Here is a 23,568-nt window from a genome sequence, read left to right on the forward strand (position 1 = left end):
AAAACCCATTTTAGCACACTGTACCATTCAGGCCTCAGATAAATAGTTTTGTGTTAGATAATGTATTTCTTCTTTCTAAGGGTCCCTAAATTTTAAATATCGAAGTTAAAAATCTTTCACAGAGCCCTAACCAGTTTGGCTCAGTGGATAGAGCGTTGGCCTGCGGACTCAAGGGTCCCAGGTTAGTTTCCGGTCAAGGGTATGTACCTTGGTTACAGGCACATACCCAGTGGGGAGTGTACAGGAGGCAGCTGATCCATATTTCTGTCTCATCGATGTTTCTAACTCTCTATCCTTTCCCCTTCCTCTCTGTAAAAAATCAATAAAGTATATTAAAAAAATCTTTCACAGAGTCTTCTGAAGGTACTTAAGAAGCTTTTAAACGTAACACAAATACTAATTCATTATTTTCTTAAGAAAGCCACAATCCCATGCTGACATTTCAAACTCTGAATGTCTATTTCATCCATGTGCCTAAAGGGGTGTATCTTTTTGGGGAATCTTCCACAGAGCCGTGATTGTGAGCATCTGATTACTCCATGGGGCATGACAGTAGTTTGCATACTTAGCCTTTAGAATCCGCTCCCACGCCTCTTAGCCTTTCAGTGAAGCGACACGGGAGAAAGTGCAATTCTGTTTTCCTTCTTAACATCATCCTTATTTTTCTCATTCTGAGTCATTTTCTTTTTTCAAAATTTTTTTATCCAAGTTACTATTTGAAAAAAATCTGCAAAAGTCTTTTGTTTGTTTTCAACAGGAAAAGACTCTCAGGGTCCAGACTCTTTTAAATGTGAAGAAAATAAATCTACTAATATAAGAGGATGGCCTGCCTCTCTGAGAAGGAGGCATTTGAGCTGAGGTTTGAATAAGAAACTTCCGAATGAGCCCATAGTAATGGAGAGAGAATGAAAGTTGGGTTACACATTTTTGGGTCAAATCCTAGTTCTATTACTTAACTAGCCTTGTTATCTTGGCCAGGCTACCTTATTTCACCCAAATCTCTGTTTTTTTCATCTATAAAACAGGGGTAATAATGCCCAATAATAGACCTCTTCGGATTAACAAAGGACTATGGTTCTTTGACATTTTGATATTTGATCAGAAAGAGAGGCCTGGACCCGACAAACAGAGAACTGATTATCGTGTGGTCCTCTCATTCCACTTCTATCCTCATAGAATGTGATTTAAACAATTCATAAAAATGAAAAATAATTTACCTTGGAAATGTTCCTAGAACTGTGACCTCCTGACTGCTTGTCTATGGTGATAATTAGCAACTTAAAATAATTTTATGTAGTTGCTTATTACCAGGCTCTTAAAATAATTTCTGAGGCTCAGCCTAAAGGATTTTCCATCATATTTTTAGCTTTGGAGATCAGAAGCCTTCAGGATGGTATGGTCTAACACACTAGTGGCAGCTGTTATCAAATTTAAAAAAGAACATTGAGAGCTGACAATAGATTTGCTTATTGTTATATGAATGATTTAAGAAATTTAATTATTTAGCATTGCCATAATGCTAAAAAACAAACAAACAAAAAACCAACAAACAAAAACAAAACACCAAAAAACCACAGGGCAAGAATCTTTATTCTTTTAAAATATATATATATATTTTATTGATTTTTTACAGAGAGGAAGGAGAGGGATAGAGAGCTAGAAACATTGGTAAGAGAGAAACATCAACCAGCTGACTCTTGCACACCCCCTACTGGGGATGTACCCGCACCCAAGGTACATGCCCCTGACCAGAATCGAACCTGGGACCCTTCAGTCTGCAGACCGACGCTCTACCCACTGAGCCAAACTGGTTTCGGCAAGAATTTTTATTATTGTCTTCTCAGAGTTGTGGGGCTTTTTCTACCAAAAGTTTGTGTTCTCTTTTCTAAATAGCCTGCCCACTTCACTTCCTAGCTGTGGTATGTAAAATTTGTGTAGTAGAAGCATGTATAGTTAGTATTCATGGAAGAAGTTTCTTAAATCTAAAACAAAAGTATAAAGATTAATTTGATTTATGTTTTTCTTTTTCTTTTATTTAGTAACATTGGTCAATACTACTAGGGTAAGATTTCTAATAAGACTTTGTTTTTCGGGAATTCAGTATCTCATGATCTCATTAGAGGTTTCATGTAGAGATCAACTGACTTTTCAAAAAGCTGTTTAACTCATGTGACAGAAAATGTGAACTCTCTAGGAGTCCCCTTAATTCCAATAGTATTTGTGAATGTTTTCTCTCTACTTTGTTCAAACTCAATACTAAAACATGATTTTTTTTCCATAGCATCTTTTGATATTGAAATGATTCATCACTTGACAATCTTTTTTCACACAGTGAACTTTTGTCTTTTATTCTCTCTTTTAAATAATAAAAAGAACTAGGACAGGATAGTGTTTTCCCCCTGAATATTCACCTCCTTGCTTCCCAGCAATTAGAACAGGTTTACTGTCTTACCATTTATGTTTTAGTTCTTTGCATTCAATCACTAGAGGCCCAGTGCACAAAATTTGTGCACGGGTGTGTGTGGGGGAACTCCTTAGCCCAGCCTTTACCTTCTTCAATCTAGGTTCCCTAAGGGGATGTCGGCAGTTGGACTTCCCTCTCCCTATCCAGGACCACTGGCTACTAACTGCTTGCCTGCCTGCCTGCCTGATCACCCCTAACCACTCTGCCTGGTGACCTGATCACCTCTAACTACTCTTCTGGTCGGCCTGATGTTCCTAACTGCCTCTGCCTGCCAGCCTGATCCCTAACTGCTCTCCCCCACTGGACTGATCGCCCCTAACCACTTCTCCCTTGGCCCTGCCACCCTGGCCGTTTTGAAGACGTCAGTTTAATTAGCCTATTACCTTTTTATTATTAATGTAGGTATTTTTAGGATAATGTAATGTGTAAAAACCAAAGCACACCTATAAAATATGCATTGCCTTATAATTGTCATATAATACTTTTGAGTCTGCTTGTATAGCCATTTAATGAGTAAACTTAATTATTTTAATTTTTCTTAAGCTGGCACTTCAAAGGTTGGTGCCCTTCCCACATCCCACGTGTATCAAAGCTCAGCAATTCCAGTGTATACTAACAAGAGATAAAAGAGGTCTCTTCACTCCCGACTGACTTCCTTGGAGGCTTCTAGAGCTCCAGCTCTGCTGGCTGCTTCCTGATTGGGAAAGGGCTGACTGCCATTGCTTTAGGAAGGGATTAATACTGCTAGAAGCAAGGCTTTGGTCAGAAGTACTCACTTCTACTGTGTGACATTTGCTGTATAGACCAGACTGTTCTTCCACATCACTGTGTACAATGATAAGCGTGGAAGAATCACAGTTAGGGCTATGATAAGTATGTGAACACAGCTCTAAGCTAAGGAAAATGTTAATCTAGATTTGGAATGGACCTCAAATACTTGTCCCTGTGGCTCTTAAGGTCTTATTTAAAATGTCTCTAGAACCTAGGATATTGGAGAGTGGGGATAGACGTTTTTCTAAATTATGGGATGGAAGTGGGTGGGGAAGGGATGAGAAGTTCTGAGAATGGGTTTTTTGTTTTTTGTTTTTTTTAGGAATGTCCAGTTGTGTCTCTGTTGTTAGAGACCTTGCACACATATCTTTTATATTGCTAAGCCTCTAGTACCACCAGATGTCATTTCTTCCATCTCACGATTTCTGCCAAGGCCTTGTTATCATCAGTGTATCATAAATGAATTTATAGTGAGTGCTGTACCCACAGTTTCTGCTAAGGCTCATTGTCCCTTTCTCTAGATTCTTGCTGAGGAATCATATGATGCAGCCCCTTTCTGGTCAAGCTGACTGGACTAGGGGAGGCCCTGGCTCAAAGGTAGTTCACTTACAAGCTGGCAATTGTCTTGTGATATTGCCTACTGTCAAAAGTTCAGATGTTTTGTTTTGGAAATTGTTGCAATTTTTCGAGGAGTATAGAAAAGATAAAACAGATGCCGAGACTGGTTTGGCTCAATGGATAGAGCGTCGGCTTGGGGACTGAAGGGTCCCGGGTTCGATTCCGGTCAAGGGCATGTACCTTGGTTGCGGGCATATCCCCAGTAGGGGGTGTGCAAGAGGCAGCTGATCGATGAGTCTCTCTCATCGATGTTTCTAACTCTCTATCTCTCTCCTTTCCTCTCTGTACAAAATCAATAAAATATATTTTTAAAAAAAAAAAAAAGAAAAAGAAAAAAAAAAAAAGAAAAGATAAAACAGAGAAGAGTGATGTGGACACATGGATAACGATGACCCCATTAATACCAATACATCAGAAATGCCATAGATCTCTTTTTGCTGCACATGCCTGGGAATCAATATTAAATTTAATTGTTAGCCTCTGTGAGACTTAGCCCTCCTTTGGTTCCTTATCCTCTTATTTTCCCTGTGTTCTTAATATATGCCTTTCCCATTCTTCACTCAAATGAACGTAAGTGAGTCTCAGCCCCTTGTCATCACAGGAGCCCAATCACAGGCCCTTAGATGCCTAGAGGATCAAAAACAGGGAGGTGGTCCAGGGATGTGAGGGCCAGAGTCACAATTCTGGGCCTGGAGATTGGGAACCTGGACCTCAGGTTCCCAGTCTTGAGCTGTGTCAACTTCTGTACTAATGGACTTATATTTTGCTTTGTTTTTGTTAAACACACTTTATATTTTAGAGCAGTTTTAGGTTTATAGAAAAATTGAATAGAGTGTAAAGAGTTCCTATATACATACCCCTGCCCCCATACATGCACAGCCTTACTGTTTATTTTTTAAAAGATACATTATGAAAAGAAAACCAGTGTTAGAGATATTAAAAACATAAATTTCACCTTGTTGAGTTGTTTTTGGTGTATGATGAAAATTTTTTAGAATTTATGACCAATAGTTATGGTGTCTCCCTCCCTTATTCTGTTTTCTTATCCTTAGTGAATATCTACTCTGGGCCAGAATTACTGTGTGTTTCAGTATGGAATTGTTAGACTGGGTTGTGCTGACTTACTTTTCTCCCACCTCTGGATATCCTCTCCCTCTTCGGCAGCAGTAAGGGACAAAAGCAACCACCAGGAAGTAAAGATGAGTTCTGCTTCCCAGTTCAGGCTTTCCTCCATGCTTTGCCATGAGGAAAGCAGGTAGAGTCACAGGTGTTTTATTTATGTTGATTGTATCTAGGCATGGAGTCGGGGGAGGAGAAAGAGATGGTCGTTATAGCCAAGAAGTTCTCAAGCTCAGAGATTCTGAGCATGCCCCTTTTATCTTTTTTCATATGATCCCAGCCTGTGTCTTTTGTGCAGGCCCCACCCCAGCCCTTTCCTCTCTTACGGTCACAATATCGAAACTGTTCAACCATTTCCTCTTTATTATGCCTGCATGTCAAAGTAACATGCTGAGTGAGCCATGTTCTTGCTGACTGCATCATGTTCTTATTATTCCATTTATGCATTATATTTTGTTTCTACTAACAACACGAATATACAAAATATGCCCAGCATGCATGACAAATGCTCATATCTTTTCCTTGATGAAAGCTGTAGTCAATTCTTTTATCAAGCATTTTGAACACTTGTATGTGCCAGGTCCTTACTATCAGAGCTTTTGGTATCTCTCTGGTTTCCTTTCATTTCTTGCTATTGTGATTCTAAACTGCTCATTTCCCCTCACAAATATTTCATTCTGTTTCACATCTTTATGCCTTTATTCACATTATCTTTGTTGTGAATCTTTGTCAGGTATCTGTTCAGGTACTCTCTCCTTGAGGAAGCCACTGTGTGCTCCATTGCTTTGCCCAAGACGGGTCAAGTTTGCCTCCATTCGAGTCCCATGGTACGCATGCATACCTCACTACCACACTTCATGTTATAGTGACTATCTGTTTATGTCCATCTCGTCGGCAGACCTAAGGGGAGGAATGACATCATACTCATTTTTGTTTCTGCAGTTCTTAAAACAGTGCACATAATGAAATATACTCTATATAGTAATCACTTTTGGAACCAAACAGAATCAGTCATAGTATAATGTCAAATAGAAAATTCTGTAGAATCTCTAGGCAATCCGTGGTCGTATTTAACATTATTTTTCACTGCTAGAGACCTTTTACCTAAATCTCCAGCAAGGGCATTTCTAGCATCTGTTGTAGCAATATGTCAGTCATGAGTTACAGGCACACCACCTGACTTTTACTAACAACAGCTAACCTGGATTTTGGCACTGTGGATAAAGGTGCCTGAGTCAAGTTCTGATCCTGTCCCCTGAACTTAGTGAACATGATTATGAAGACTCTTAATGCAATGAGCACATACAGTGTGACCCAGCACATGATTAATGCCGTGGCTCTCACAGACCCTCCAGTGGATGGGTTTGAGTGAACCCAGGCATACTAGTAAGCCCAGCTTCCAGTGCAGATGCTTTACCCCAGGACCTAGACCTGAGCCTGGTATAGAGTCGGCTCTCAGTAAATACCTGTTTAATGAATGCATACATTTGGATAAATGGATTTAGTTAATGGGAAGGGAGCTATGCTTTGGCACTTCGTAGCTCTGTCATTTTGATTCTGGTGGAGGCACAGCTAAGGCTTGAAGCTAGGAGGAGAGGATGCTAAGGGAAAAGTTTTCTCAAGGGATTTCTCTTACAGCAGAGTCTCCAGTGATCACTCTGGTAGGGAAAGGTCTAGGAATCCCAGTTGTACAATAATGAAGTGGATTTTTGTTGCTCCTGATTTTGCTTTCCTTTTGCCATCTGTGCAGCTGTACAGTTTCTTACAGATCTGTTAAGGGAACCAGCAAGAGCCTCAGGACTCTGGACTCAGGGCATGATGTGCTTGATGCTGTGTCTGGTCTGAGGTAGTTTTGTAGTCTGGATGTATTGCCCCTTGGAACTCTAAGTATCCTTGTGAAATGAGATGTTTGGACTAGATTATCTTTAGGTTTTCTTCTGGTTCTGAAGTTTCACATTCTCAATGGAGTTTGAAATAGTTAGGGATTTTCCTAAATCCTGCAAGTGTTTCTTGGGTGGGTTAAACACTGAATATAAATACATGAAATTATAGATGATTTAGTTGAGGTTCTTTGAATTTTAGCCAAAGACTCTGCTGATGTTTGGCAATAGTATTTACATAGTTCTTATTTCTTCCTTCATAATAAAGGCATGCTATAAAAATTAAAGGGACCAATCATTCTGTCATAATCTCTAAAGCCAACACTGTAATTGATATAAAAAGACAAGCCTCATTTATATAAAATTACAAATTTGAATAAAATAATTTTTTTGTACTGTAATATGTTTTATTTTTCATTAAAATTATACTGACATCTTTATTTAGATGAAGTTTAATAAAATAATATTTTCTTTTTTAAAAATAAATCTTTATTGTTCAGATTATTACAATTGTTCCTATTTCCCCCCCATAGTTCCCCTTCACCTGGTTCCCACCCCATCCTCTACCCTTACCCCCCCCCACTGTCCTCATCCATAGATGTACGATTTTTCTTCGTTTTCTTCACGCACCCCCACACCCCTTTTCCCCTGAGAATTGTCAGTCCACTCCCTTTCTATGCCCCTGATTCTATTATATTCACCAGTTTATTCTGTTCATTAGATTTTTAATTCACTTGATTTTTAGATTCACTTGTTGATAGATATGTATTTGTTGTTAATCATTTTTATCTTTACCTTTTTCTTCTTCTTCCTCTTCTTAAAGAATACCTTTCAGCCGAAACCGGTTTGGCTCAGTGGATACAGCATCGGCCTGCGGACTGAATGGTCCCAGGTTTGATTCTGGTTAAGGGCATGTACCTTGGTTGCGGGCACATCCCCAACAGGAGGCAGCTGATCGATGATTCTCTCTCATTGATGTTTCTAACTCTCTATCCCTCTCTCTTCCTCTCTGTAAAAAAATCAATAAAATATATTTAAAAAAAAATACCTTTCAGCATTTCATATAATACTGGTTTGGTGTGATGAACTCCTTTAGCTTTTTCTTATCTTGGAGCTCTTTATCTGACCTTTAATTCTGAATGATTGCTTTGATGGGTAGAGTAATCATGGTTGTAGGTTCTTGCTATTCATCACTTTGACTATTTCTTGCTACTCCCTTCTGGCCTGCATAGTTTCTGCTGAGAAATCAGCTAACAATCCTATGGGTGTTCCCTTGTAGGTAATTAACTATTTTTCTCTTGCTGCTTTTAATGTTCTCTCTTTGTCTTTTGCTCTTAGCATTTTAATTATGATGTGTCTTGTTGTGGTCCTCTTTGGATTCCTTTTGTTTGGGGTTCTGTGTGCAGCAGCAGTAGAGTGATGGGGGAGGCGCCTTCCATCTTCCCCTGATTGGCCAGGTCGCCTCCAGCAGAGGGAGGTCAGACTGCAGCTTCGGCTGGGGCCAAAGCAGAGGCAGTTAGAGGTGATCAGGCCTGCAAAGGGCAAGCTAGGGGCTATCAAGCAGGCAGGCAGATGAGAGGTTAGGAGCCAGTGGTCCCAGATTGTGAGAGGATGTCTGTCTGCCGGTTACTGATGTTGGACATACACTCTAGGGGTCCCAGACTGGAGAAGGTGTAGGCCTGACTGAGGGACCCCCCACCCCATACACGAATTTTGTACACTGAACCTCTAGAATAATATCAATATATGGATCTATAAATACATAAATTGAACAAAAGTAGAATCATAAAATGATGCTGTTTTATAACTTGCCCTTTTTCAATTAACAGTATCTTTCTGTGTCAGTACTTTATTCTTTTAAGGTACTTGTTTGTATAATCTTTTAATTATATATTACTACAGTTATATTAACCTTTATATCAATATAGATATATATTAACCTTGTGTCCTTCCTAAATTTTCACTTTTACAAACATTGCTGCAGAACATCCTTGGAAATAAGTTGCCCCTGCACAGTTCAAACCCCCTGTTGTAATTATTTCTTTTGGTATCCATAGGAGAAAGTTCCTAGATATTGACTCTCAGAATCAAGAATATGTATATATTTTAAATTGTTTGGTTTTATTATTAAATACTTATCAAAAATGCAAAATAGCCGAAACTGGTTTGGCTCAGTGGTAGAGCTTCGGTCTGCGGACTGAGGGGTCCCAGGTTCGATTCCGGCTGGGGGCATGTACATTGGTTGCGGGCACATCCCTGGCGGGGGGCGTGCAGGAGGCAGCTGGTCGATGTTTCTCTCTCACTGATGTTTCTGACTATCTCTCTCCCTTCCTCTCTGTAAAAAATCAATAAAATATATTTTTTAAAAATGCAAAATATAGGAATACATAAAGAACAAAATTAAAAGTCTGCTGTCCTCCCAGGTTGTTATGCATTCCTCAGATAGACATTTTACATGGTGAAAGAAATGACCAAATTGCAGTCTAATAAGGTTATGCCTGTTTATCTATGAAAATGTCTGATTTTCTACTCTCTTTCCAACACATTATTATCAATTCTTTAATAATCCTTCAATCAGTACACAAAATTTTAGTTGTTTTAAATTTGCATTCAATTATTAGTGAGACTAAACATTTTCTTAGGTTTAATTTAAAAAAAATTTTTTTTAATGATGCTTTTGTGAGTTGCCTGTTGCTTTCTCTTGCCTGTTTTGTTACTGGGTTGTTAATCTTTTTCTTAATTTGTAAGAGCGCTTCACACATTAAGAGAATTTGTTACAAGTTTTTGGTGGTGTTGTTTTTTTTGCCAATATGTATTTTGACTTTGTATATTGCCATACAGAAGTCTTAATTTTTCTTAAACACCTTTTGAGCTGACTTTTCTTCCAAATACAGGGTATAGGCCAACTTTCATAGCTGCTTTTTCCAGTTAAAAGGACACTTACGAGATAATGGATGGGATAAGGAAGCAGCCTATGGGTAAATAAATGCTTCTATTCAGAAGCAGACCAGCAAAGGTCTTTTCATTTGGTGACTGTCCCTGCCTGCAGGATGTTCTCATTTGTCCTCTCCCCCAGCTCCTTACAGGGTCCCTCCTTTGGCCCCTCCCTTTATTTCCAAGGCAAGAATCTCACAATAATAGCAGCTAAACTGCCCTCCCAGGTCCTGTCCTTTGGTAAAGTTGACTGACAGTCCATCCAGGGCAAGCCTCATTTGCCCAATATGAATGATGTTAGGAGCAATTTTGTGTATATTACAATAGATAAATCCTGTCTACAGAAAAATGTGATAGATAGTAGTATACACATGAGTAGGGGAGAGAACAGCTAATCACAAGTAGAAGCTGTACAAGATGTGCTTTTGATATGATTAAAGAAGGGTCAATTATGTTTGGTTGGCACGGCTCAGTGGTTGAGCATCAACCTATGAACTCGGACTTCAAGGTTCAATGCTTGGTCAGGGCACATGCCCCGGTTGCGGGCTCGATCCCCAAGGTAGGGCATGCATGAAGCAGCCAATAGTGATTCTCTCTCATCGTTGATGTTTCTATCTCTCTCTCCCTCTCCTTTTCTTTTTGAAATCAATAAAAAAATATATAAATTTAAAAAAAAAGAATGGCCAATTAGAACCAGGCTATGAGAAACATCTGGTCACTCATTGCTTTGCCTTTGATGAATCCCTTTCTTCTGCAGTATAAATGCCAACTGTCTACATGGTAATGTGACATCTTTCACATCCTGGTCCTAAACTATTTTTAAAGTCAGCTAGACACTGTGCGAAGTATTGGGTCGGCAACTAAGTAATTGCGGGTTTCACACATATATGGCTTCAGTTGAATTTTTAGGTTTGCAGACGTAGTACAAATGTAAAACACATTTTGTATTTGATAGTTGGCTATTCAGCTGTTAATCAGTAAAAAAAGTTTTTTGATCTGTTTTGTAGTTTTTGTTTGGCGTTCGTTGAAAAATGGAAAATCAAAAGGAACATTTTCGTCATATTTTGCTTTTTTATTTCCGCAAGGGAAAAACGCATCACAAGCTCATAAAAAGTTATGTGCTGTTTATGGTGACGAAGCCTTAAAAGAACGGCAGTGTCAAAATTGGTTTGCCAAATTTCGTTCTGGTGATTTTTCACTCAAAGATGAAAGACGCTCTGGTCGTCCAGTTGAAGTTGATGACGCCCTAATCAAAGCAATAATCAATTCGGACTGTCACAGTACAACACGTGAGATTGCAGAGAAGCTTCATGTATCACATACATGCATTGAAAATCACTTAAAACAACTTGGCTATGTTCAAAAACTCCATACATGGGTTCCTCACGAACTGAAAGAATCACAGTTAACGCAACGCATTAGCAGCTGCGATTTGCTAAAGAAACGTAATGAAAATGATCCATTTTTAAAACGACTGATAACTGGCGATGAAAAATGGGTTGTTTACAACAATATCAAGCGGAAAAGATCGTGGAGCAGGCCAGGTGAACCAACTCAAACAACATCAAAAGCTGAGATTCATCAAAAGAAGGTTTTGTTATCAGTTTGGTGGGATTACAAAGGAATTGTCTACTTTGAACTCTTACCACCCAACCGAACGATCAATTCTGATGTCTACATTGAACAACTAATGAAATTAAACAATGCAGTTGAAGAAAAGTGGCCCGAATTGACAAATAGAAAAGGTGTTGTATTCCATCATGACAATGCAAGGCCACACACATCTTTGGTCACTCGGCAAAAATTAATGGAGCTTGGTTGGGATGTTTTGCCACATCCACCATATAGTCCTGACCTTGCACCATCTGATTACTTTTTGTTTCCATCTTTACAAAACTCCTTGAATGGTAAAAATTTCAATAATGATGATGATGTCAAATCGTACCTGATTCAGTTTTTTGCTAATAAAAAACAGAAGTTTTTTGAACGTGGGATTATGATGCTGCCTGAAAGATGGCAAAAGGTCATTGATCAAAATGGGCAATACATTAAAGAATAAAGTTATTTAGTTCCATGAAAAAATTGTCTTTGATTTTCTTTAAAAAATCTGCAATTACTTAGCTGCCGACCCAATACTTTGATTTCACACACATTTATTGAGTACTTACTAAGTTGCCAGACATTGTTTTGATTCTGGGTATTTAGGGGTATGGGTAGTTCCTGCTCTTACAGGGTTTTCAGGCTAGTTGGGAAGATAGCTAATCCCAAGTAAATAAAGCATTTTATAGAGTGGACAGGAGGGGCCTTTCTGAGAAGATATCTAAACTGAGACCTGAAGAGTGAGAAGGAAGCAGTTGTAAGAAGAGTTGAGGGATGAGGGTAGAATGCTCTAGGCAAAGGCAGAATAACAGCTTTAAAGTTAAAAAGAGTTTGGGGTGTTATAAGAGCAATAGAAGGCTGGCACAACCAGAGTTCAGAGGAAGGTAAAATAACCCAGTGTTATTTAACCTAAAGGCAGGGACCAAATTGTATTCCTTGTAGAATACAGTAAAGGAATTCAGGTTAAACACAATGAGGTGGTTGGGATGGGTGGGGTTGATGACAATATAATGTATTGGTCTTTAAACTTTATTTCATTTATCTGCATAACAATTACTTGGTGTAGACATTATTAATAACAAGTATTATGGATGAGGACTAAGGACCCTCAGGAAGGTAGTTGGGTTATTTGCTCAAGGTCATATAGTTGAAAAGTATTGGAGCCAGTAAATCTCTTGAGCATCTACTTTGCTAAGCACTGGGCCAGGTTTGGTGGTGATGCCAGTGGATAAATCATAGATCTTGTCTTCAAGGAGGTCACAATCTAGTTAAAAAGATAGGTCTATGAGAGGATAGGTAGTTAAGGAAAGCTTTCTGGAGGTCATATTAAGTAAGTTTTAAAGTGCTGCTTTGTTTTGTTTTTCAAGAAAGGAAATATATTTCTTTTAGATAAAAGTTTAAAAACTAGAAGAAAAGAAGGAAAAAATACAGACATAAAATAGAATCAGCAATGTGGTTAAGAACAATGTGTATAATAATGATCTGCTCTTTTTATTCAATTCTGATATGCACATTGTTTTTTCACATTTAATTTTTATTTTTTAATTTTTTTAAAATCAATCTTTATTGTTTATATTATTACAAAAGTTCCTCATTTTTTTTCTGTTTTTTCACATTTAAAATGCATCTTATCGTTGATGATATCTTAGCTCTGATAAAATAGGACATTCATTTATTCAGTAGGTAGTTATTGGGCACTTATTGTAGATCAGACACTATGTTTAGCCCTTGACATAAATTTTAAGCAAAATAGAAAAAGTTTCTGTCCTCATATCCTTTATCATAATAATTATAGGCCAAGAGTGTCATGATGGAAACGACCAAATGACTGGTCACCAGGAGGTGCAAGGAGGCACGTGGTGGGAGGCTGGAGGTGGAGTGCCTCATGAGTGGTGGGAGGTGGGAGGCGATCCTTATGAGATGGGGCAGGCAATGGGAACCAGCTGGCTGGTGGCAGCAGCAGTGGCTGCGAAAAATGGCCCTGATCGCAGGCTAGGCTTAGGGACTCTAACCGCATACGATTTCATGTGCTGGGCCTCTAGTAGTGAATAAAAGTGCAGGGTTATGTGAGAAAGTGTAACAGAGGGGCTTTATTTAGATGGAGAAGTCAGGAAAGGTCTTTCAAAATGGTGGTTATTTAAGCTGAGATGTGAAAAGTAAGTAGAAATCAGTAACACAACAGTGAGGCTAAGGGTTCCAGGCTAAGAGAAAGTATGAGAGAAGGCCTTGAGGCTTGAGGTAGCATGGCTGTGTAAGTTGTTGAAGGAAAAATGCAGATGGCCCTTGGTGGGGTGGAGAGAGGGGCTAAACAGTGGGAGTAGTGGGGATGTCATGGGATGAGACTGGTTCTCCAAGACCTTCTGGAGGCAGATGCCAAGTAATACAAGGTGCAGATGTTTTATTCTCAGTTACTAAGGATTTTAAGTAAGGCTGAGACATCATCAGATTTTTCCATTTCAAAAAGAACTCTCTGGTTGCTTAATAGAAAATGGGGGAGGGAAAGCTTGATAGCTATTTCTAGCATCAGGGCGAGAAATGATGGTGCTAGGATTTGGGAGGTGGCCATGCAGGTGGAGAGAAGTGGTCCAGCGTTACTGTACATTGGAGGTAGGACCTAGTGGTGGATTTGATAGAGGGGTTCAGGAGAAGGAGATGGTAACTATCAGTTTTCTCCCAAGATCTGGGTAGAGATGCCTGTTACTAACATGGGGATACTGTAGGAAGGACAGACTTAAAAGGCAGTGGAAGAAGAGTTCTGTTTTAGACTTAAATTTTTAAAAATATTTTTTATTGATTTTTTACAGAGAGGAAGGGAGAGAGATAGAGAGCTAGAAATGTCGATGAGAGGGAAACATCGACCAGCTGCCTCCTGCACACTCCCTACTGGGGATGTGCCCGCAATCAATGTACGTGCCCTTGACCGGAATTGAACCTGGTACCTTTCAGTCCACAGACCGACGCTCTATCCACTGAGCCAAACCAGTTTTGGCTAGACTTAAATTTAACATTGTTTGAGACACCTAGCCCAGAGGTCTGGGCTAGAGATAGAAATTTGGGGGGAAATGGTATTTAAACTCAGGAGGAGGTGGGATACAATGTAGATATTAAAAAAATACAAATAATAGTGATCTCTAATCATAACTATAATATTAATATTTATGAGGTAGCTAATACTTATTGACTGCCTTAGGTGTGTTAACCCTGTTCTGTATGCTTTATATTAACTGATTTAATCTTTGTGATAGCTCTATGTTGTAGGCATTATTATTACTCTTATTGCAGATGAGGCACACAAAAACCACAGGGCTAATAAACAATAAACCCAGACAGTTTGGTCCTAAAGCCTGAATGCTTAATACTACATTAGAAGAGGAAGAGACTTGGCTCAAAGATCTGGGGAATTCCAACATTTAGAGGCTGGATAGGAAAGGTGGACCTGGCACAAGAAACTGAAAAGGAGTTATTTGAAAGGCAGGAGGGACCATGGGAATGGGATGTCTCAGGAGCCAGGAAGAGTGTTCTGGTTGGTTGTTACGGTCAGTGATCAAATGCTGCTTGCTGAAAGATGGACCCTTAAGGACACAAGGCATTAAATGGGTGATGAGGATGGGAAAAGGGTTTGCCGGGGTTTGGGATAATGTGAGTAAAGACATAGATATGGAGGAACCAGATGCTGTTTGTAGTTGTTATAGGGTCAAGTGCAGACCAGGAATGGTGAGAGGTGAGACTGGAGAAGTACACAGGGGCCAGATCATGAAAGACCTGTAATGTGCCCCAGGTGAGCACCAGACCACCCTGATTTTAGCAGAACTGTCTGTCCCCAAAGCTGGGAGCAAAACGAAGGGAGACTCTTGCTATAAATGGAGGGAACTATATACTGGTGTCTGTTTATCTATGCTGTCTCATGTAATGTATATATTGTTTGATTTCTTAAAAATTTACCATGTTCAGACATTTTATTTAAGAATTAAATTACCCACCAGGGGACAGGTGAAAAAAAATTTTTAAAAAGAGAATTAAATTACCCATGACTACTTTTATCACCAAATCATTTGTCAGATTGATAGATGTTCTGCATAGGAGAAAGATATCTATAGCAAAGGCCTGTATGTACTTATTGGGAGCAAGTGTTGAAAACTGTAGAAAAATATGAGTTGTTTTGCTTAATTGGGTAACTTTGGTCATAATCAGGAGGAACTAATCATTGGAAATATGTTTGTTTTATTATTTCTTACACTATATCCTACGCATTTTTAATTTCCTTTTTTGTAGTATTTTTTTCCTCTTGATTTTTAGAGTGGAAGGGAGGGGTAGAGAGAGAAACATCAATATGAGAGAGAACATGGCCGCCCCTATGTGGTCAAAGATGGCTGCCTCATGTGGACACAAGATGGCCGCCATAAGATGGCTGGCAAGGGAGGGCAGTTGTGGGTGATCAGGCCAACAGGGTAGGGCAGTTGGGAGGAACCAGGCCAGCAAGGGAGGGAACCAGGCCTGTAGGGGAGGGCAGTTGCGGGGGGACCAGGCCTGCAGGGAAGGGCAGTTAGGGGCAACCAGGCTGGCAGGGGAGAGCACTTAGTTGAGACTGGGCCAGCAGGGGAGGGCAGTTGGGGATGACCAGGCTGGCAAGGGTGGGAAGTTAGGGGGACTAGGCCTGCAGGGGAGGGCAGTTGTGGGGGTGGGGGGACCCAAGCCTGCAGAGGAAGGCATTTGGGAGGGACCAGGTCTGCAGGGGAGGACAATTAGGGGTGACCAGGCCAGTAGGGAGGGCAGTTAATGGTGATCAGGTCGGCAGGAGAGGGTGATTAGAGGCATTCGGGCCAGCAGAGGAGGGCAGTTAGGGGCGATCAGGCTGGCCAGGGAGGTAAGTTAGGGGTGACCAGGCCAGCAGGGGAGGGCAGTTAGGGCAACCAGCCTGGCAAGGGAGGGCAGTTAGGGGTGACTGGGCCAGCAGGGGGGGACAGTTAGGGGAAATCGGGCCAGCAGGGGAGCTGTCAGGTGTCGATCAAGCTGGCAGGGCGTGTGGTTAGGGGGTGATCAGGCTGGCAGGCAGAAGTGGTTAGGGGCATTCGGGCTGGCAGGGGAGGGCAGTTGGGGGGGATCAGGCATGCAGGGGAGGGCAGTTGGGGGGACCAGGCCAGCAGGGGAGGACAATTAGGGGTGACCAGGCCAGCAAGGGAGGGCAGTTAGGGATGACCAGGTCGGCAGGAGAGGGCGATTAGGGGCAATTGGGCTGGCAGGGGAGGGAAGTTAGGGGTGACCAGGTTGGCCAGGGAGGGAAGTTAGGGGTGACCAGGCCAGCAGGGGAGGGCAGTTATGGGTGACCAGGCTGGCAGGGAAGGTCAGTTAGGGCAACAGGCTGGCAAGGGAGGACAGTTAGGGGTAATTGGGCCAGCAAGGGAGGGAAGTTAGGGGAAATCAAACCAGCAGGGGAGCAGTTTGGCATTGATCAGGCTGGCAGGGTAGTGGTTAGGGGGTTATCAGACTGGCAGGCAGAAGCAGTTAGGTGCAATCTGGCCGGCAGGCAGGCAAGCTGTTGGGAGCCAGCAGTCCTGGATTGTGAGAGGAGTCCCAGATTGGAGAGGGGAAAGCTGGGCTGAGGGACACCCCTTCTCGTGCACGAATTTCGGGCACCAGGCCTCTACTAACAACTATAAAGCCTATTGCAAGAATTAAGTAAAGGAAAGTTAGTAGTACTCTTCATCCTAATCAAACCAAAAGCCTTGGGATGAAAATGATTCCTTTCTGTGTTGGTGATTCCATTTTAATTTTGATTATTTTACTTGTTTAGAATTTTGTAATTTATCCTCAAATATCACTAGCTAATTGTAGATGGAAATAATAATAATTTTTCTTACTGTGTATTTTAAAACTATGCTTATAAAATGAGACCTAGTTCTAAAGATAATCTGTACAGGATTATTATAGAACTGCAGTATCTGAATATAATCCTTCCATCTCACATGCAATTCTAGAGAAATAGTTGTTTAATTTTTGCTATTGGATGGTGACAAAATATAAACATTAGTTTGCAAAGTTCTTGTTTCCTTCTTGAATTTAAAATAATTTCAATGTTTGCTGGAACTGACTTGAACTTAATTTACTTTTTTTAAAAAAATGTATTTTATTGATTTTTTTACAGAGAGGGATAGAGCGTTAGAAACATCGATGAGAGAGAAACATCGATCAGCTGCCTCCTGCACACCCCCTACTGGGGATATGCCCGCAACCAAAGTATATGCTCTTGACCGGAATTGAACCTGGGACCCTTCAGTCTGCAGACCAATGCTCCATCGACTGAGCCAAACCGGCTAGGGCGAAATCTACTTTTTTAATAAGGGGGAAGTGTGGTGGAGTGGAAAGAGCAGATATAGATTTTTACTCCAGCTCTACTACTTTTAAGGTCTAAGCCTCCATATCTGTTAGCAATAGGGTTATGGTAACGATTGAATGGAATTATGTATGTACAATAACTAGGCCTCTATTAACACAGAGAAAGTGCTTAATAGATGTTAGCTCTCATTCCTCACCACTGGTGTCAGGTTCTGAGGCAGATTGGTGTTTGTCACTTTGCTCAACAGCAGCATGCATTGCTGAAAAGATACAGCATGACCACAGTTCACTTCGCTCTTCACTTCCAACCCTACCCAGAAGGCACCGTGTGTTCATCCCCAGCCCTTCTTTTCTTTTTCTCTCCCCATTTGAGTGTGACCTAACCCTCTGGCTTACGTTTCTTCCCATCTGTTCCCCCTTTGCTGCTCCAGGAGATGGCTGTGGAAGTGGTCACAGCATGTTTGCCTTCTGAGCGAGGAGTTTTGGGGATTGGGATGGGGCACTGTGTTCTAGAAGTTAGGAGTAGCTTTCACTCTAAACATGTGAATTATGAAGGGATTACAGTGTGGGTTTGTGGTGGGGGAGGGAAGGATGTTTCATTACTTCTCTATTACTTAAATGCCTGTTTCTTTTTCCTTCTGTCACACCAAGATTACAACATAACTCAATAGTCTAGTATTGCTTACATTTTTCTCTGTTTCTGGAAATTGTAGACCTTTTCAGAAGATTCTGAGAGCCTCTTGCCAATACTTCATTTAGTCTGCTCTCTTAGAGTGTAATTAATGTCTGAGGCCAAGAATATACATATTACAAAAATTTATTAAGAAATTATTATAGGCACGCCGTGTGTTAAGTGCTGAAAAGGCAAGGATGAATAAGATAATTTGTACAGGATTATTATAGAACTGCAGTATATAACTTCTCTCAAGCAGCTCACAGTCTCTAGAGCACATATGTCAAACACAAGGCCCGCGGGCCAAATCCAGCCCGCCAGGCCTTGCAATGTGGCCCGCACCGCACTGTCATCACTGCACTCTGCTGTCAGTTTATGACATTGTCAGTTTATGACTGTTCAGTAAACCATTCGGCCCGCGATTTAGGCTGGATTTTAGATTTTGGCCCCTTCTCTGATTGAGTTCGACACCCCTACTCTAGAGGGAGGAAGGTGTGCAAAATCATCATTTAGTGGGATAAGGTTCTAGTGGAAGATTGTATGAGGTATGGGGGCAATGAGAATGGAGTGCCAAATGGTAAGTCAGGAAAGGCATCTTAGAGGAGGTGCTACTTTAACACAGGTATGAAGGATAAACAGGAGTCTGCTGGCTGACCAAGAGGGGGACTTGTGTTCCAGATGGAGGAAATAGCTAGAGCAAAGGACAGCAGTGTGAGGCAGCAGGGCTTTTTTTGGGTACAGCAAACGCATAGTTTGCCATGGAGAACAGCAGTGGTGATGGAAAATGACACGTTAAAGAAGATATTCCATTGAGGAGTTTTAGTAATAGTAATGTTCTATTTCTGACCCAAGTGGTAGGAATCATTATATCATTCTGTCTTTCAACAAATATTTGGGGTGTGTGTGTGTGTGTGTGTGTGTGTGTGTTGTGTGTGTGTGTGTGTGTAAAAGTTCTGGAAAGCCCATTGTGTGCTTTAGGCTAAGAGTTTCTGAATTTTTTACATCAAAACATGCGAGAAGAGTTATATGAATTACTTAGTAACCATGTGGGCTATCATTGTTAATGTCCTGGTTCAGAGGCTGGGGTATTAATGATTCAGGATTTCTCTCCTGCTTCAGTTCCTAGGATACTTAGTTTTTATCACAGGATTTTTTGAATTGTCACATAAGGCATTCCTTTCTGCAGATATTCACAATAGGGTATCAAAAATGAATCAAGGCAGATTCCATGTTGCCAAGTTGCTTACGGTGTAATAGGGGAGCTAGCTAGGAAAGATGTACATGTGTGTTGGGTCAGATTTTCGGGAACTTGTCATTTAATTTACTCTCTTAGTGCTGTCTTTTCTCAAAGTGTCCCAGGCATTGGAAACAACTGCTTTTGGTGCCCACATCTCAGAGTTCCTTGAATAACAAAATGCAAATTAGCAAAACTTCCAGTGAGTCATCATCACTAATCGGGGATCTCTTGAGTGCTGTCATGTGGTAGGAAACAAAAAGAAAGATGACTGGAGCTTCCTTAAGGGCCCAGGGATGGTGTAACCCCTGAGAAGCTATGAGGGCGAGGCGAGGCCGAGCCAACACTGTTTATTACCCCTTTCTGCCAAGCACTAGTGCTAGCATGACCCCCAAACCTGCCTTCCCAGTGTTATTTCATTAGATTCTGAGAATTACCTCCTCAATGCCCGCCAGGCCTCATTAAGTTATATTGTGAACAATACATGGTTTTTATTTTCCTCACAAGCTATTATGCAACTTAAATCTGTGGTAGCATTGTTTTCTCTGAGTTGACTGTTATAAAATTAAGCTCATTTCCATTTTGTCCAGTCTTTCTAATCAGGTATTTCTTTGAATTATTTAAATCTTCTTTGGTATGTGTTTACATTTTCACACTATCTGCTTAAATCTTTTTTCTCATCTACAGTTTTTTTTGTGTTTTTTTTAAAATTTTTTTTTTTATGACAGTACCTCAGATCCCAAATTCTTCCCTTACTAGTTCCTACATCAGATGTTTACTCTTTCTTTGCCTACTATTTCAGGAATCCCTTTTCTTTAAGTCTCTGGCTCTTCCCCATCTTTGTGGCTTCATAAAAATTTTCCTGATGTAGGCCTGTGAAGTTTGCCTTTGCTACCTTTCATCCAAGTTCTCCAAGGTTGTTAGTGACAAAGGCAATAGGAAGGGGTATTTTTAAAAATTTTTTTTAAACAAAAGCCAAGTTTATTTGTTCATTTCTTGCATTTGAAGTACTCCTCGATGACATCCTTTGCCTGAGACTCTTTGCCATAGTCCTTAACCACCACGCAACCGCTTTACGGGGTTTTCCCTCTCTGTCGATTTTACAGAGGCCAACCCATTCCCCTAGTTTCTTGTTGTCATCAACCTTAATGAGGTTGATTTGGTGTTCAGCACAAAGAGCCTCCACCAACTTGACGTACAAGGTCTCATCATAGTTGGATGCAAGTACACAAAGATGGGCTTGGCGCTTGTCTAAGGCTTTGGCAGCTTCGCGGATTCCGCGCATGAGGCCGTCGTGGATGAGGGCGGTCTTCAGCACCTCTTGCAAAGCAGTGTTAACGTCCATTACACCTCCAGCAGCAATGCCTTCCTTGGCCATGGCGGTGGGTTATGGGTAGAGCCGAATCTTGAAGGCACCCAAGCCTCCGCCTCCGCGCAACTCTGCGGCGGCAGGGAAAGAGCTATTTTTTAATTTTTTTAAAAAAGGGAGGGGAGAGGAGAGAGAGAGGGGGGGAGGGAGAGAGGAGAGAAAGAGAGAGGGAGGGAGGGAGGGAGAGAGGGAGAGAGGGATCTGTTGCCTGGAATCGAAATCACTACCTCTCCGTGTATGGGGTGTTTTCCACTGAGCCACACCAGTCAGGGCAAGTTCTCCCATCTTTTTTCCTTCCCCTGCCCTACTTCGGTCTTAAATAACATCAACAAAAATGTGCTGCCCACTAGCAGTAGGCAAGGAAGTTGGCCAACTTTAGAAGGGATTCAAAGATTGCTTAAAGATATAGATATAGTTCTATGTGAGAGGCAGAAAAATCCATAAATAACCCAAATACGGTCTGAGGTATCATGAGTGAGATAGATATTTGAGGGACTTACAAGATAATGAGGGACAAAACTAGAGTAGTATGAATAGAAAAGGGAATGAGGAGGACTCTCTCTTGTCTTGCTGGGAGCTGTGTCCAGTTTGGGGCTCTCTTTTGCTAACTGCTTCTGTTTCACAGGAAGCCCCTGAGCACACTTCCCAATATGTGTGTCCACCCCTATTTCTGATTCCTGCCTGTTTCTTGGCTGCCATATCCCATTTCTAGATTTTTAATGTGACTTTTTGTCTTTCTTCCTGCAGTCTTAGCACTGAATGTGGCTGGACAAGTGTAATCTTATTCTATAAGAAACAACTATACCAGAAATTGACCCAGTTCTGGTATAGTTGTTTCTGTAGTCACCATTAAAGGTGGAAAAGAACCATAAAAAGACAGTGGTAATAACAGACTGATTTCTGACCTATTTGTCCTTGGATACTTTCCCAAGAAATAGGGTTAAGGTAAAGGGTAAGTTGTTGTCAGGGAGTATTTAAATATCTTACCTTCGGAGTGTGCAGGGGCCTTGCTTAGCCTTCCTCTCCTTTCTGTTAACACCTAGCTTTTGGAAATCTAGCCTTTGGAAAAGTACTTACCCATTACTGTTTCCAAAATACTTGTGAAAATCCAAGCTGCAGCTTGCTCTTGACAAAAAACACAAAGTCTCTTCTTTCTAGATTTAGTTGAAATTCTCATGTTTAGAGCTGGTCTGTCAGCCTTCTACAAACTCACTTGGACCCATTTTGCTTTTCTATGCTTTCATCAGTCAGGGTAGTAGGTAATTTTATGACTCTCTATCTCATGTATTACATATCTTTTCTAGAACCAGTAAATCATTCCAGAGGAAGTTATGTAAATACTGACTTTCTAAAATGAGCTTCAGATTGGGACCAGTTGCTACACAGAAATGTTTATTGAATGAGTAAGATTTTAGTAATGTGCATAGTTAGTACTCAGTTTATGGGCTGTGTAGCTAGGGGAAAAGTTATAAAACTAATTTCAGTAACATTCGACATAGAACATTAGCAATCATTTTTTTTATGGGGAAAAACATTAATAATTGTACTTATACAGTATTTTCTTTTATGTTTTTCACAAGGTTTCTATGTGTATAAGCTCTTTTAAAAAATATTTTTTATTGATTTCACAGAGGAAGGGAGAGGGAAGAAGAGATATAAACATCAATAATGAGAGAGAATCATTGATTGGCTGCCTTCTATTGGGGATCGAGCTTGAAATCTGGGGATGTGCCATTGACCAAAATCAAACCCAGGACCTTTCAATCCACAGGCCAAAGCTCTGTCTACTGAGCCAAACAGGCTAGGGATATGTGTAAGCTCTTGACATAAATCAGATTAGTACTCCTATCTCTCCCATTTTACAGGTGCCTGAAATAAAGGGATTTTGGGATTTAGAATCCATAACCTAGTTTAGTACTTTTTCCTCTCCAAATTGTTCAGGTAAAAAGTTTGTGTGAGTTTGTGATAAGAGAACAATAAAGAAATGGGTGCATTTATTTTACCATACTGTGTTATTCAATTTAAGAAGATACCTTTTATTCTGAGATTCTTTCAATAAATACTAACTGCCCAGCCTTGTACCAGGTTCACAGGTACTCAATATTATGTTGAATAATACAAATATGGAGCTTATGTTCTAATGAATGAAGAGAAATAATAAGTAAACAAGCAATGAGAGCTCTCAAGAAAATAAAGTAGAGAAAGGCTGTTGGTGTTGTTGTCATTTATTCCTGAAAAATGGGCATCAGGGTTTAGAGTATCTATGGTTTTTTTGTTTTGTTTTTTAATTTCTTTATTGATTAAGGTATTAATATGTGTCCTTATTCCCCCATTAATCCCACCTCCCATTCATGCCCCCACCTCCTGTTGTCTGTGTCCATTGATTAAGCTTGGTTATATGCATGCAAATAAGTCCTTTGGTTGATCTCTCCCTCTTACTCCCACTGTCCCCTACCTTCCCTGAGGTTTGACGTTCTGATTGATGTTTCTCTGTCTCTGTATCTATTTTTGTTCATTCGTTTATGTTGTTCATTATATTCCACAAATGAGTTAGATCATGCATGTGTATCTTTC

The 23,568-nt window shown here is 40.5% G+C and overlaps 1 protein-coding gene and 1 pseudogene across 5 annotated transcripts in view; one reads left to right on the forward strand and one right to left on the reverse strand.

Annotated features, from left to right (window-relative positions):
• The window catches only part of MYO5A (myosin VA), a 182,691-nt gene that overhangs the window by 35,715 nt on the left and 123,408 nt on the right, over window positions 1-23,568 (forward strand). The gene's annotated exons all lie outside the window — the stretch shown is intronic.
• On the reverse strand, window positions 20,584-21,060 carry LOC311630439 (small ribosomal subunit protein eS12-like; annotated as a pseudogene). Its single transcript has one exon. The product of its transcript is annotated as a small ribosomal subunit protein eS12-like (transcript).

The sequence above is a fragment of the Pipistrellus hanaki genome (genome assembly GCF_964339955.1).
Source record: "Pipistrellus hanaki genome assembly, chromosome: 1".
Taxonomy (NCBI): domain Eukaryota; kingdom Metazoa; phylum Chordata; class Mammalia; order Chiroptera; family Vespertilionidae; genus Pipistrellus; species Pipistrellus hanaki.